Source organism: Plectropomus leopardus, chromosome 21 (assembly GCF_008729295.1).
Source record: "Plectropomus leopardus isolate mb chromosome 21, YSFRI_Pleo_2.0, whole genome shotgun sequence".
Taxonomy (NCBI): Eukaryota; Metazoa; Chordata; class Actinopteri; order Perciformes; family Serranidae; genus Plectropomus; species Plectropomus leopardus.
In genome coordinates, this window is record NC_056483.1 from 3167345 (window position 1) to 3183468 (window position 16124).

The 16124-nt window shown below is 41.7% G+C and overlaps 1 pseudogene; it reads left to right on the top strand.

Moving 5' to 3' along the window:
- Window positions 1-5007: 5007 nt before the first annotated feature.
- On the top strand, window positions 5008-15726 carry LOC121960939 (annotated as a pseudogene).
- The last annotated feature ends 398 nt before the right edge of the window (window positions 15727-16124 follow it).

Consider the following 16124-nt stretch of genomic DNA (forward strand, 5'->3'; position numbering starts at 1 on the left):
ATATCCTGAATATTAGCCCAGGCTAGGTAAAATAGGAAAATCTTCATGAATTATGCAACCTTCTGGAGGTACAGATTTTTAATATGCTGTTTCCAATCATCCCTGCTAGTTGTGATGCAAAGTGCACACCAGAAATAGGCTCCATGCTGTCTCGCCCACCCAAAGCTAACATTTTCAAAGTTCAAGTGTTCATTGAAACATTTTCTTTTTTTCCAAACCCAACTTTTATATATAAATATATTTTTTCAACCGAGGAACAACAGCTCTTTTGTAGATTTTCACTCGTCTGTGCTTGTGAGCCACTTGAGTCTTCTGCTTTTTGTTTGCTCCAGCTGCAGTCCGCTCTCTCACAGGCAGGTATCACATCCTCCGACTACAATAACAACAGTAATGAACTGACTGGCAAGTGGCAGCTGCGCTCTGACCGCTCCTCTGGCCTAAACTGATTCACAGCAGCCTATAATGGCTTTTACTCCCAAGGCCCCGGCGTTACCAATACCACACACATGTTGCGGGTTCATTTATAACCGAGGACAGCCTTTTAGTAATCAGATAGTGGTTCGATAAACGCTGAACTGCTGACTCCCTTGAGGAAGGCTTCTGAAGGGCGATTTACCACCTCAGTGCTGATGTGATGTCTATCCTCTGTTGGCTCTTTGTGTCTGTGTATGGAGGGGGCGTTGGGGTTCTATGTCTCTCTCTCTCTCGCTCTCTGTTGTGTGTGAGCGTGTGTGTGCGCAGTCCTTTGAGAAAGGATAGACATTGTGTGACAGCAGAACAGACTGATAGGCCCAGCATCCCCCTTGGTTCCTCTGAAAGAGAAAAGAAAAAAGAAAAAACTGCAGCAGACAAGCAACTGATGATGCAGCCTATATCTCTGTCCAATGACAACACAATTTACACCTCTGAAAAGACACAGTATTGTATAATAGCATCTATGACATTTCAGTATAAATAAACATTTCCCTCCTCTTAACTGCCAATGGATAAAACACAATAGCGATTAAAGCTCTACTTATTTCATGAAAGCTTTTCCATTTGCTGCTTCTCAGCATCTGGTAGGTTTTTAGTGTGAAATAATCCTCCTGGCATGCAGGAAATTGTTCATTTTACCTCACACAGGAAAGCAGCACATATCTTTTGATAAATACAAGTAAATAAAAGGAAGGGAAGAACTTAGCATGAGCAGCATTAGCTACCAATTACAAAGCAGCAAATACAAAAAGTTAAACTCAACACGTTCTCATCCAAAGTCCTCACATATTGCCGCTTTGCGAGGACTTTCTGAGACTACATATTATGCTCTAGGTATCCTTCTGCGTCGCTATTGATGTCATGGGATGTCGCTACCATGATGTCAGTACAAGCACATGGTGGGATTACGCTACATGTGGTTATGTTTGGGCAACTCAAGCACATGGCTAAAAACACTGGAACGTCAACACGCACACCTGCTGCCTCCTGCCGGCACAAATGCTTAGGATTAGGGGAAAGGGCACTTGGTAAGGTGTAGGGGAAAAAAAACATCACAATTGGACAGAAAGCGAAACTCCTACATCGAAGTCTTGTGTTCAATCCATCCAACACCCCTCTCACTAGCTATTTAGGAGCTTTCATGCTTCTTATGTTACATCACCAGCACTGTTTCAACCTGATGCCATCCAGTGGTTTATCATACAGACACAAAGGTTCCGTCCAGCCACGTTTGCAAATGACGTATCCATCCACACATCATACTGCTGTCCCAGGTGCCAACCTGACATCCGCTGTGGTATAATCCTGCATGGTGCTGTCCGGCCACGTACTCAGCTGACGCCATTCAGTGGTGTATCATGCAGACGCAAAAGGTGTCCTTTGGCATTAGGATCTTTCGTCGAAAGCACTGCAAAAGTGGCAGTATTTTGAGAAAAGGCTGGTACCCAAAATGTGGGAATTGCTAATCTAGATTGTGGCACGACACATTTTGGCCTTCGTCTTGGTACAAAAACTGACATCCGAAGAAATGTTTGCACTTATTTTAAACCGGAGCATCTCTCTACACCCAATATTTTGTAATTCAACAAAGTAAGACACAAGATAAGATGAATAAATCATCATCTTGACTGAAAGGGAGCCAGAGAAGACAATTCCACTGGCAAAAGCTCTTAAATGCTGGCTGTAACCCACTTTTGTTCTATGTGCCACATAGGAGCGTCGAGCATTTTGAATGCCCAGTTTTGTCTATTTGGTCATTTTTCCATGACATTTTTGCTTTTATCCTTATTAAATAAGTAGGCTGTATACTTAAATAATTTCTGTTTTGGTCTGTTTTAGTTGTCTGTATTGTTGATATTTTCAACTATGTTGTGCTGCAGTTTACAGACAAAATAAATGCTGTTAAAAGTCTAGTTATGAGCAAAATGGATCAAAGATATATGTAATATGTATTGAAATTACTGCCTTGGCATGAACACAACAGCAACCTCGCATGTCACCAAAATAAAAACATGTCACAACCATTTTCTGTTTAAACAATCATAGGGTCAATAGGTAGCACTTTTTCAAATATAGACAATTTGTTTTGCAAGCATCCTCTGCACATCTTCCTAAATAGAAAAAAAAAACATGCTGCACAATTTATTCATAAACATGAACTCATTATACAAACCTCATATAACCACATTATTTCTGCCCTGCTCAAGTGAAAAAGAATAATTTAAACTCTGTGCACAGCACACTACTTGTGGTGAAAAGGTGCTTCTTCCCTCATTTTGATCCTTTGCTTTCTCTCTGCAGTCTCATATGAATAAATATGTGCATGTTTTTGTGGTGTCTTCGGTTTCTGCAAGGTTTAGCTCTTTTAAACAATGTACAGGGCAGAGGCAGGCAGAGGAGGCTGTATGTTATTTTCTTTTCTTGCTCTGCTCCATTCTCTGAAGATTATGGACACATGATGACAGCAGCACAACATAATGCAGAAAATAGAAAAGTAGCTTAGCGCTCTTGACAGGGACACAGTATGACATACTGGGCTCAACAAAACAAACAATACAATGAACATGTATACCTTCTGCATTAGTTCCTGACACAATAAGACATAATCTGCAACGAGTGAGGAATGCAGAGGGATAAAACACAGAGCAGTGTTATATTTTGCTTTTATGAAAGTAAATGTATCTTACGGTGTGCTATAATAAGTGCAAATGTAACAGTGTGAGTTCTTAATGTTGCCATTGTCGGTTTGACAGCATGAGTTGTATGTGGGCGCTTTGTCTGCAGGTAAAGAGCAAAAAACAACACTACAGTTCCAAGGTCATTCAGTGTTGATCAAAGTGCAACGCCACAAATGTAAAAGTAGTTCATTTGACTTAAGCATAAGTATATTAATTAGTCTTATGTGCTGTCATGTTGACAGTGACAGAAGAATAATGTATTTTGTAGCAATACACACACATTTTAAAAATACATCTTCAAATCTGGCAAATTTCATGGGGCGCTCCAGCAATGTTACACATTAAAGTTAGTTTTAACTTCGTAAGGAGTCAGCCTGAAAACATTTTGATAATGTCATCCATGAATGTGGAAGGAGCTTTCTCATGTTTGATAGAAAAAATACAAAATAAAAACCATTTTTCGGGAGGCCCAGAATACCAAAATATGTCCTACTGGACCAAAATCCAACAGCTTATTATCCCAAAAGCAAAGACCTTTTGCTCTGGAGTCCTGTTTCTCTGAAAATGCACACCCCCTGCAGACAGACAACTTAATTACCAGAAGAAAAAAAAATTCATATTGTTTGTTTCTGTCAACCATGCAAATTGACATGTTTTGCTTATTATATTGTATTTCATATTTGTGTTACTTTGTACCAGTTAATGGTATGTTGAAACTTGTTTCTCAACATTGCTGTGGTGAACTTGTTGTAGGGTTAGGCACAGACACCACTTGCTTATGGTTAGAAAAAGAACATGTTTTGGCTAGAAGCACCCACAGATGATAGCAAAAAAGCTGCTGGAAAAGCAATGATGGATTGCTGAAACACACCCGGTGTCAGTGGCTCAAACCCCACTGGGAAACTGGAACTGATTGCAGAAAGTGTTTATTTTCAGAGAAATATGATATTCTAGCAATGGCCAAATATGGTTCACTTTTTGGACTAATGGGTGTTCGAAATTTGGAGCAGTCGGACAATGGCATGGCACTATTTTTGGCACTTAACCCAAACTAAACATAAAAAAATAAGGACATCATGACCTTTACTGCTTCGATTTTCCTCTTTTCTCTTCTTCTCTTGTGTTTATCCTTTTTTCAACCTTTATTTAACCAGATAAGTCAACTGAGAAAATATTCTCATGGCCACGAGGCAGCAACAGGAGGCAAGTCGATACAAAGCAATCTGTCTCTTGTGAGGCAGATTATGAAAGTGCAATACTGAAGTGCTGGAGAGTGGTAGCGTTCAGAAAATTAGATGTTTCCCTCTCAAAAGTTGCAGAGTTTTAAAGTAGCAAATAAAAATCAAGTTGCATTGAATAGAAATGTTCAAATAAAGTATAAGTACCTAAAAAATTGAGTACTTGTAACTCTAAACAAACTGGATGTAGAAATGCTGCACCCCAAATTCCTAATTAATTATATCAAAAGTCTGTCTTCCTTTTTGCCAGTGAAGTTGATCTAACAGCTATCATTTTGGGATTATAAAATGTAAGTTATTGGTGATTTTGTTGGGGTTCTTCCTTTCAAAGTTTACTTCTTCTTGCTTTGCTCATTGTGTTAATCTCCTGTGAGAGGAGTGACAATAGCTTCAAAGTAAGCTCTGTTTACCTGACACTTTTATCACATAAGTGAGTGGGAGGATGCATTCACACACCTGCCAGCCTCCAAGCTGTTGGGTAGGTGGAGTTTGCTAATTGCACACCTCAAGAAGCACCTGGATGAAAGCATACCTAAATACTCAGCATACTCAGCTGCTGCAGTGTGGGCTTGTGTTCATTGTTCCAGCAGATGTAGGAAACATTTTTTGCTCCCTCTGTCTGATGGCTTGTTGCATGTGAGTGATGGGCTGTGGGAACAGTAAGGTGCTGCCCGAGGCATCCAAGAAGGGCTATGTAAGTGTGGTGCAATCGCTTGTGGCATTTAGTAAAGCACGTGATGATGATGAGCCAAAGAAGAAGTGTACGAAGAAGCAAAGACGTCTTTGGTTTTCCACCAGCATCAAGAATTGTAAACCAGCATCAAACAGCCACCAGCAGATACTCAGAGATGGACAACACTTGGACAAAGTAGCCAAGTACAAGGACAAGTTTGATCCACGTGTGACTGCAAGGTAAATATTAACAGTAAGGTTTTCAAAACCATATTTATAACAGGGGTGTTTCGAAGATTTGAGGGGGCTCAGCCCCTCGAAAGGGATCCTCCTCGTGGCACCTTATTTACCCTGAAAAGCTTTAATTATGAATTGAGATGTTAACAAAAGTAGTAGTTGTTGGTAATTGTTACTGAGCAGAAACAGAATATTTTACAATATCCTATCATGAAAACTAGAGTTGGAAAAATAAGTATGTATTTTTGTTAAAAGTGACAGAATCAAACTGAGTACATTTCGTCAAGAACAAGTATGGACAGATTATTAGATCTGGGGCTTTTTATTATCATTATTAGGGACGGTTCATCATTTATAAGAGAGGAGGGGCTAGTGCAAAAAGGGGGAAACATGCCTTCCAAACCTGTGGGCCGCAGGTTTTAAAGGCATGTTTCTTTTTAATAAGTTCTGGTGACTTGTTTTTTCTTTAAAATAATGGTACTTTTTTTTTTCTTTTGAAATGTTTTGATGATTTTTAAAGAAAACATTTGTTTCAAATCTGTGAGCCTGCCAAAATCATAATCACCAAAATACACCATTTATCACAGCAGAATCTCTAAAAAAAACTTAATGTATCAATATTAACTTAATGTATAAGATAAATTAAAATAGACATCTAAAACTGATGTTATCCCAACACTGTCAGCAGCCAGTTTTTAACATTTATTCAAAAGCAGATTTGTGCAACACAACACAATGTGACATGACTTATTAAGAACATTCACAGCGCGGATAGAAGACAGTTAATGTCATCAGCTTTCTCACTCAGCCTGCCACCAACAGCCTTCATGAGATACAATTTATTATCAGTAACAGTCGACATTTATTTGAGAGGCCCGGGCCTTGAAATACCTGAAGACCGGCTTCCTGTACTTGTCAGATTGGAGCAGGGAAACAATTAAAGCAAGGAAAGTGATGTCTTTAAAGGAAGCGCATGTCTCCCTCTATGTCTGATTAGTCACAGATTATATATTGCCCTGTTGGTTATCTAAATCATTGTATGGATTTGCCTGGATTGGCTGCAGTGGGCTGTACAACATGCAGATATTTCCCCATACATCACTGCTGCAGCTGCAGTGAGAGACACTGAGTGCTCTGCAACAGTGTATCATGAGATAGTTATGTTGTAATGAGTCATCTCTCCCCTCCTGCCCTGTCAGATACGACATCAAAGCTCTGATCGGTCGAGGAAGCTTCAGCCGCGTCGTGCGTGTGGAGCACAAGGCGACTCGCCAGCCCTTCGCCATTAAAATGATGGAGGTGGAGGCCCCAGAGGGGCGTGAGGTGTGCACCTCGGAGCTGGCGGTGCTGCAGCGGGTGAGCCACTGTAATGTGATTCAGATGATCGAGGTGTTTCAGTTCCCACAGCGGGTTTACATGGTGCTGGAACTTGCCACAGGTGGGGAGCTGTTGGACCGAGTTGTCAGCAGGGGCCACTTCACAGAGAGGGACGCTACCCAGGCTCTCCGCATGGTGCTGGCTGGGGTGGCTTACCTTCACAACCTGGGTATCATCCACAGAGACTTGAAGCCTGAGAATTTTCTGTATTACCACCCAGGGGCCGACTCTAGGCTGCTCCTGACTGATTTTGGACTGGCCACTTTTGGCAGCTGCAGAAGTGACAGTGGAGATCAAACCGGAACAGACAGGACTTGGTTCCTGAGAACCACCTGTGGAACTCCTGAGTACATGGCCCCTGAGGTGTTGCTGAGGAGATCATATTCCTGTGCGGTGGACATGTGGGCCCTGGGGGTCATCACCTACATAGTGCTGAGCGGATCCATGCCGTTTGAGGACGACAGTCGCACTCGGCTCTACAGATCCATTGTGAGAGGAAAATACAGCTTCCATGGAGATGTAAGTTTACTGGGCTTTTCACTGCACAATTTATTTATTTACTTTATTATTATTATTATTATTATTATTATTATTATTATTATTATTATTATGGGCTCTTAAAAAGTTATTGACAAATTTTCAAATTTATGTCCATATAAATGTGTGTGTAACCTAAATAGCAGTAAGTCTGTTTTTATCTGTAACACCAAGTACATTTTTCTTCAAGTGCCAGCCCTTAGTTGTCCTTATAGAGTGTTTTTTGAAGAAGAAGAAGGAGAAGAACTGTACTAGAGTAAAAATAAGTTCAGAGTACATACTGTCCAAGTTGTTTTTCAGGGATATTCTCTCATAGAAAAGGTAGAAGTTGTCATTCTCATAATACTTCCACATTCTTTCACATAATGTAGACTTGACCTCTGCTTCTAGTGATGCAATCCTGACAATGTTTTGACAGTCTTACATATCATTCCCACCTCTGTGCAGTCATGCAGTCAAAAAGGAAACTTTTTTAGTTGTGAATTTTGTGAGAGCTCAGCAAGACATTTAAACTAGAAAAGATGATTTTTTTTTTTTTTTTTTGGCCAGGTGTAATTATTTTGCCAGCTGAGTTTAACATAATTATAAAGACTATGTCTGCTTGAAGTTTATCTCTGCCTCAAAAAAAAGAAAGAGTTTGAGAAAATCATCCATCTGCCATTTCCATTTGACATCCGCCCTTTTCCCCACAAATCAATCTGGTTTGTTGTGCATGATGCACATGCTTTAAAATTACCCAACCTTAGCAACATATTCCTTCCCATATGGCTGTTCCATCTACTCGCTGCACAACAGTGATTCACACCTTAATCATTATGCTATTAGAACTTCCAGAAATAGCTATATTACTCCATCCTTTCCTAGTGTAAGAAGAGCATTTTCAACTGTAGCAGTGCAGGTGTGGGAACAAGTTGAATTTTTCCTCGTTTTCATCCCTCCCTCTGCAGCCTTGTAAAGCATAAGAATGGATATGTGAAAGTTTGTTGTGGTGTCTCGAGTTTCGGCTCGGTTTCGTTCTTTGAGGATGCCTCGAAATGGGGAAAAGGCGGCCCTGCATGTTTTTTTTCTCCCTCTCTTTCCTCTGTCATACAACTGAAGTGGGTATTTTTAACAGCCTATTCTGTCGAGCTCGGTGGTGAGTTCGAGCTTGTTCTTTCACGCTGATTACACCCAAGGCTGGATTATTCACTGGGCTTTAAGCCTGGCCCGATTCTCAGGGATGCAGTCTGACATTTTAGTCTGGCATACAAGAGGCTCCCTTACATAGGCCCTGGACTATTATCCCTGTGTTTACCGCTGCACTGACCACCAACTGAACAATAGTGCAAAATCCTTCTAGACGTATGCTCGGGCTTATTTCACGTTTCTCATGGTGGCTTTCGACACAGCTCATATGTAGGCCACACTGGCGCAGTAACCCACATTTTCAAGGACCTCACGTTTAACATCTCACATCCCACCGAGACGCAGTAAAGACATCAAACTCACATGATGACAATATGAAGACATCATACATGGATGAGTAGCGGTCCAGGGCTTGACGTATAAGCCATCAATCACATTTCCATGTTGACAGGAAACTTATTCTCCATCATATGCGAGTTTCCACCCTCTCTGATTGACACCACATATGCACACTGTGATAATAATGCTGATGAAGGTTCACAAGTAGCCACAAAAATGTGGAACTCTGTCACTGCACAGGTTCTCCGTGTCATACAGAAGGGTGCTTCTCCTTTGGGTGAACAGTTTCAACAGCCCGAGCAATTCCCTTCACATATTAAACTCGACTTGAAGAGTTTCATTTGACATGAGCTGTCCGCCAGTTGAATATAGTGACACAGAGACCTGCATGATGCACATGAATGGTGCCTTTTTGACTAAAGGTATTACTTGTCAGTGTAATTAGTGTTAGTTATTAGTGTTAATATTTCAAACATTTTCACAGCAGACATGTTAACTTGTCATAGTAAGAAAAGCATAAGTGCAACTACTAACATTAACAAAGGATCTGCTCCATTCAAGTGTCCCAGTAAGTGATGACAATGAGCCAGCGTGCACACTACCAGGACCCTGAAACCAAGGCAGCGAACTGGAATTCAGCCATCATTCATGTGATTACTTTCACCTGTGCTCGACAGTGATAAAGGTCCTCAGACCTGAATATAGATTGTCGGATTACAGAAGAAATTGCAAACAGAGTGCCAAGAGAACCTTTAGAATAACTTTTGAAAAAGTTGCCATAACAGGACTGTCCACAATCACAAAAAAATTAAGAGTTTGAATTTCACCTCAACTTTGCTCGAAGACGTATATTATCTGGATACACGGCAATGGTCTTGCATGAAACTTTTGTTGGCTATGCGCAGATCCTGTGAGAATGTTGATGTCATGGCCGCACTGGTGTTCCTCCATGGTGTGTCATTACAAAGTTACACCGCCAACTTCTGGCCTGGCATGCATACTACAGCTGTCTGGTTGTTTTTGCGGAACCGTGTACACCAGGATCATTCACACAATGTTATCATAAGAACGTGGATTTTTTTTTTAATGCAAAGGAAAGCCTTTTCTTTTTTGAGGCTACATTGACAGAAAGACTTTTTTGTTTTAAAACACAGAACTATTGCTACGTTTGTGCCTATCATCCACAATACTCCAGCATTTCTAAACCCCTTAAACAGAGACTTTTGAGAACACTGCTGACCTTGTTTTAGTTCAAAAACTTCTGGGTTTTGTGTTAGTCTGAATGTCAGAAAATGATTAAAATGATGATGCAGACACCTACATTTGCTTCTGTGCACAGTTGCTGTTCTATCTTCATAGTTTTTTATGAAGCAACCAACAGTCTGACAGTCTGTTTCCTGTTTACACTGGCACTTGCATGCCTAGTATATGTGAATGGCCATGAAATGTGCAGTAGTATGGCTGGAAATTATTTCTGAAATGTTTTTTAATGTGCTTCTGTGTATGGAAATAGTTACCATTTTATATACACTGTGCTAAAATTAAAAAAAAAAATGTGGATGTAACATGAGTAAAACAGGAATCGGGAACAGAACCTGTGTTTTATTCAGAAAAGTTATTCCACTACTCAGTAAAACTGCTTCTTGGAACAAACCTCTGACCTGTAACCTCTTGGATTGTGAAAAGAAATCGTGGAAAACATGCAAACTGTTGCTAAAAGGCCCAACCGTCGGCTCAGCTCAAACCCAGAATATTTTTGCGTAGTGCACAACAAGTATATTTGAAGTATAATAGCTCAGAAAAGGAAATAAAAAACCATTTGGTATATCAAAATGAAAACTAAAACCCAGATATTTATTGTAATTTGCATTTTAAACAAATGCAAAACTGTTGTTGTATTCCTCTCTATTTAATTAGGTCACATATCAATCTGCCTTTAACAATCCCCCTCAAAATATGTTTTGTTATTGACATGAATGAGTTATTCATTCGAAGTCAAATATGAGTCAACAAATTGCTATATAACAATATTTAAGACTCTCTAGGGTGACAGGATGCACAGTTATGTAATACATTAGTTATTCATCAACTGCAGATTGCAGAATATTGTCAGTGTAATAAAAAGAGATTCATTTCAGGTATTATTTTTCCAGATGGACGTATAAAGATTCTTAAAAATTACTCTTCTCCTCTGCTATGCAAATTAATACTCAAGGGTTGCAATTACAAACATTCTTCCAAAAGTATAAGTAACCTTGTGTTTAGTGAAGCAGAATAGGGAAAAGCAGTAATTGTGTGTGTGCGTGTGTGTGTGTGTGTGTGTGTGTGTGTGTGTGTGTGTGTACTTTTACTTGCTACATAGTGGGGACTACGACACGTTTTTAGCCAACAAAGTGAGGAAGTTTTTGGAAAGTGAGGAAATTATGGCTGGTCCTCACTTCTTGAAAGAGGATTGAGACTTAGTTTTAAGGTTCAGTTTGGAATTCGGGTGAGTGGTGGTTCAGCCCGTTCTCATTCTGAAGTGGTCAAATAGTGTCGCTTTGCAGTGCTTTCAGTGTACGATCTTGATGCTGAAAGCCACCTTTCATGTCTGCATAATATGCCACTGTCCTGCATTCTTGCAGCCGGACAGAACCAGTTGCTGTGTTATAAGTACCTGCTGCATCGGTATTATACATGGACGGTCGGCGTCACTTGAGACCTTGGCAGGACAGAACCTGAATGAATGTAAAATGCATCAGATTGTTAAGTGTTGGGGTAAGAGGGCCAGGGAAAGCATGATGTAACTAAGTGTCCTCACAAACACACAAGTACAGGATACTGTGTGTGGCTGTGAGTGAGAGAGAGAGTGTGTGTGGGTGGGCTGGGGGTTTTGGCTGTAAGATGGAGGTGAGACTCACTAAGAAATGCAAACGGCCCCCGGCACCTGTCTACGAACAGGTCCCTCTGTCTCCCCAGCACCCCCCCCACCCATACCCCCAGTGTACTGCCAACACACAAACAAAAAAACACACACACTATGCATACATTCGCCACCAACCCCACACCACCGCTGGTGAGCCAGCCCCTGGCCTGAAGACCTGTAGTGCAGACTGACACCGATGTGTTTACTCAACAGTGGGGGGAGGGAATGGGGTTGGGGGTGTTAGGGAGATGGATGGCATTGTGGAGGAGATGGGAGGGAAGAGAAAGGAGAGGACAGAGGACAAGCAGGGCAGAGGAAGAGCGGGTGCAGCCTCAGGGGCTTTTCGCACCTTATCACTCAATCCACTCACTGCACGTAGGACGGAACGTTTCCCTCGCACCAAATCAGGGACATCTCATCTGATGTGTGCAAGTGTATAAGTGGATTTCCGTGCATGTCTGTGTGTGTGCATAGGTGTGTGTGTGTGTGTGTGTGCATGTCATGGCAGTCTTTAGTATGTAAAGCACAAATCGGTGCATTAGTTCAGGCCAGACAGCCGCCTGGTTACCTCCTCTGCATTCTGCTGCTGAAGACACATTTTCCTGGCCCAGCCCAAACATCTGCATGTCTCAGCAGCAGCAGCAGCAGCAGGTCAACATGGTTAGTCCACTCTGCCCCCTAGTGAGCTCCATGTGAACAAACCCATTCTCCACTTAGCCACAGTGTATTATACATGACAACCCAATCTCTCCTGCATCCGGGTATTGATATTTTGATTACTGCAGTTTAAGCTGCAACTCTCACCTGAATCAGCCACCTTCTCCCATATGGACTCATTATGACGTGGTACATTTAAACTTGGCTTAATTTCTCAGGAAATGCTGCCAGGCGAATCAGAGTGAGGCGGGGACTCTCGCGCCTCATAGTTCATTACTCAAAAGCGCATTATCCTCGTGATCACATTAATCCAACCTTCAAGCACTTTTTCATTTGTTGCAATCACAGCTTTGTCGGGTAAAGATGTAGCGCGGCGCGAACACAGTCAGCTCCTCATTCGCTCTAACAAGATGTTGCCAAGCCCCGTAGGTTTCTCCACTGCTTATGCCACATCTGCACCCCGCTTGTCTCTCCCTCCTCTTCGGCTAGCTCTGTCTGCTCAACAGTGATGTATAACAGCGGCTCTCGCCCCCTCTTCCAAACACAATAAAGCCTTTGTGTATTTTGACGTGAAAAATGTTCGAAATAAGGGGGAGAGATAAACTTCCTGCAGGTGGCTTCGTTCCAGGAAAACAACACAGTTATGTCTCTTCTTCTTCTTTAGGTGTGCCACGTTGATAGTGGTTGGGAGGCAAACTTTTGCTACAACTTCATAGACTTTTTTCCCCCCACATCCTTTCTGCCTTGTAAAGGCTTCACCATCTCCTCCTTGCAGCCTCATGTGTCTCCGTCGTTTCAGAGCAAGAACAAAAGGCATCTGCTGGCCATGGCAACCATCAAATGTGTATTTCATGGCACGGTAATAAGGAGCCTCACCGAATCACCAACAGCACTAGATGAGGGGGAAAATCACACTTGTTAGTCGTGGGAGCCCAATCAAACACTTTCTCTCCTTCCCAGGGAAACTGAGTGTCACTCTGCCTGCCTCTCAGGTGTGAAATAACAACACAATGAGAAGAAAGTTTGAGTGAGAGGCAGTTTTATGACTCGTTCAGCGGGGCGGCTCTGCACCTAGCTGTGCTTGCACACACACTCCTCTCCAGTCAGTGCACTGTGAGAATAAGCGAGTCCCTGCTTCTTTGAATTCCTCTCACCGGCAACAGTCTCGCGATTGTCAATTTCATGCTTGATTAATTGTCATTACTCGGCGAGAGACAAAAAAGGGAGAGAGAAATGCATTTCGGGATTAAAATGGAGAGCGAGACCTCCCTAAAGAGTGAGATTTAGTCGGTGCGAGGTTGAGCGAAGAATGAGAGAATTTTGCACACACAGATTTTACTGTATTTAGTTTTTATTCTCCCCAGCCAGGCACAGTGGAGAATATTACTACTTATTGGTGGATATTTTTGCATGTTAGATACAAGAGAGTATTACTGTGTGGTTAAAACCTATTATGCTTATTTTCAGGTTCATACTTGTATTTAAGGTCTCGACTAAAACATGTTTACATGCTTTAACTCTCAGAGACACTTAATTTTCCTCATATTGACTGTGTGTATTCATCCTCTGTCTGAGAAAGCTCTGTTTAGTATCTGTCTCTTTTAGCCCCCCTCCCGAAAAAGTTTCTGGGCCTTCCACATCTTGGTGTCTCTGCAGCATTAGGCAGGTTTCCATTACAGATTAGCGTCTTCTTGTGATATTATTCCAAGAAGCATGGAGATGGATGTTCAGAACATTAGCAGCTTTATTTTTATTGCAGCCGCCTCACTAGCCGTCATTTTTTCCAATCGACTACTACTGCAGCCAGAGTATAACAAACTGCTGGAATCACACTGTTCAGAACTGTAGGAGACCTGACATTTTTGCTCACTTTTACATATATTTACCTTAATATTTGAAACTTTGTCCATGTTTAATATGAACACCCCTTACTCTTTGAGACCTGAGCAAATTGGCTTCATTTTTATAAGAATTATGAATATAGTTTTCTGGACATTTTTCCTTATTTTTTGATAGTGTAGTGATAGTGTTTGAAGTGTAAAAGTGTCCATGCAGCTAATTTTCATGTCAATTTTTTTTTTTATTATTATTTATTTATTTTTTGCAGGACATTCCTTGCCAAGCTGCTCCTTGCCTTTTTTCTCCATGGTTTCAAAAGAAAACAAACAAAAATTTCTGAGGTCACACAGGTGTAAATGTCTGTGAAAGGCGTTAACAAAGTGGATGTTGAGCCAGATTCTAATATATTAGATATATATATAGATTCTATATAGTCATATATATATATAAGATGAAAAATACAGAAAAGCATGAAAGGTCCCCTTTAAAGAGGCAACCTTTGAATTGTCATTAGCTGACTTCATTCAGACAGTCCCAACTAAACATCAGGGAGAGAAAAGGCATTCATGCTTTTTGACACTGATAAAGGTTATTGTGTTGTGGTGCGATCTCCATAAGCAGTGTTCGTCTGCCTCTTTTTAATCTGATGCCACATCAATCTAATTCGATGTCTGCATCAGTAATATTTTATATAAAATAAGACGGAAGCACAAAGGTCATCAATTTCCCGAGGCAGGCTTCCACAATGTTGTCTTCATGACAAAGAACCAAAGTCGGCATGAATAATTTAATGATTCTGAATAATGATAATGATTCTGATGCCTTCTCTCTCCGACTGCAGAGATGGCATGGCAGATTTCAAAGCATTCTTGAATGTCAGCTTGGGTCATGACAAGGGGAATGATTTGCTGTTTGAATTAACAAAGAGCAAAAGATCCCAGTGAGGCTCATCTGTGGCGCCTTTATTGAGGAAGCTAATGCAGGCTTAGAATAAACATGCGCCCAAATCCCACACATACGGTGAGGCTGTCCTACGTATCCATTCAGCCAAGACTGCTGCTTCCCTTTGCCCAGTGACATTTAGCTTTCCTTTGAGTTTAGTTCTGCTTGTTAGGTCTGCAGAGCACAGGGATCATAGTTTTATTTCTTTGTTTGAATGAAATCTTTCATCCCGCTATGAAGAGGCTTTGAATGTGTGCAGGCGCCATGTCTCGATACCCAGCCACGCTTTGAGAGCGCTGTGGGTTCCAGAGTGTCTATGTGTGTGGGCTGAATTGACTTCTTCTGGGGTGAGTGTTTTTATAGACGTACTGACGGCAATCTGCTTCTTCTATTCCGCAGCCTTGGCCTTCAGTGTCGAACCTGGCCAAGGACTTCATCCAGCGCCTGCTGCCGTTGGACCCGGCCACCCGCCTGACCGCTGACCAAGCCATCCGTCACCCATGGGTGGTCACTATGGCAGCCAGCTCCTCCATGAGGAACCTCCATCGATCTATCTCTCAGAACTTCAGGCAGCGGGCATCGCGCAGCTCCTCACGGTGCCCGAGCAGCATGGCGAGCTCCATTGAGTCCAACAGCTCGGGCCTGGGAAGGCAAATATCGCTGGAGGGGAACCAAGAGCGGCAGCAGGGCAGAGCATCTGGACTGACTCTGCCTCAGAGAGCCATACAACATCCAGCCAGAGGCTTCCAGGAGCATCATCACCATCCAACTAAAGCACCAGATTCATAAGAGGGCTAATGGATGGAACCAGCTGCCCAAAGCTCTGTGTGTTGCAATCACAAAGCTCAGAGCTGCAAACAGGGAGCCAAAGTGTTTAGGACAGGTGTTGTGACAAAAAAAAGTTTCCTTCCTTCTCTGGAGTTAGACTTTTTCTACACTGTAAAATCTTAACCAGCTGATAAACTTGAAGAAGGAAAGTAAATATGCCGATTATAATTGAGGCTGTCAAACGATGAATTTTTTTAAATCGGGATTAATCGCAGAATTTCTGTAGTTGATCGCAATTAATCACATTTTTTAATGTTTTCAATTGCATGTTTTCTT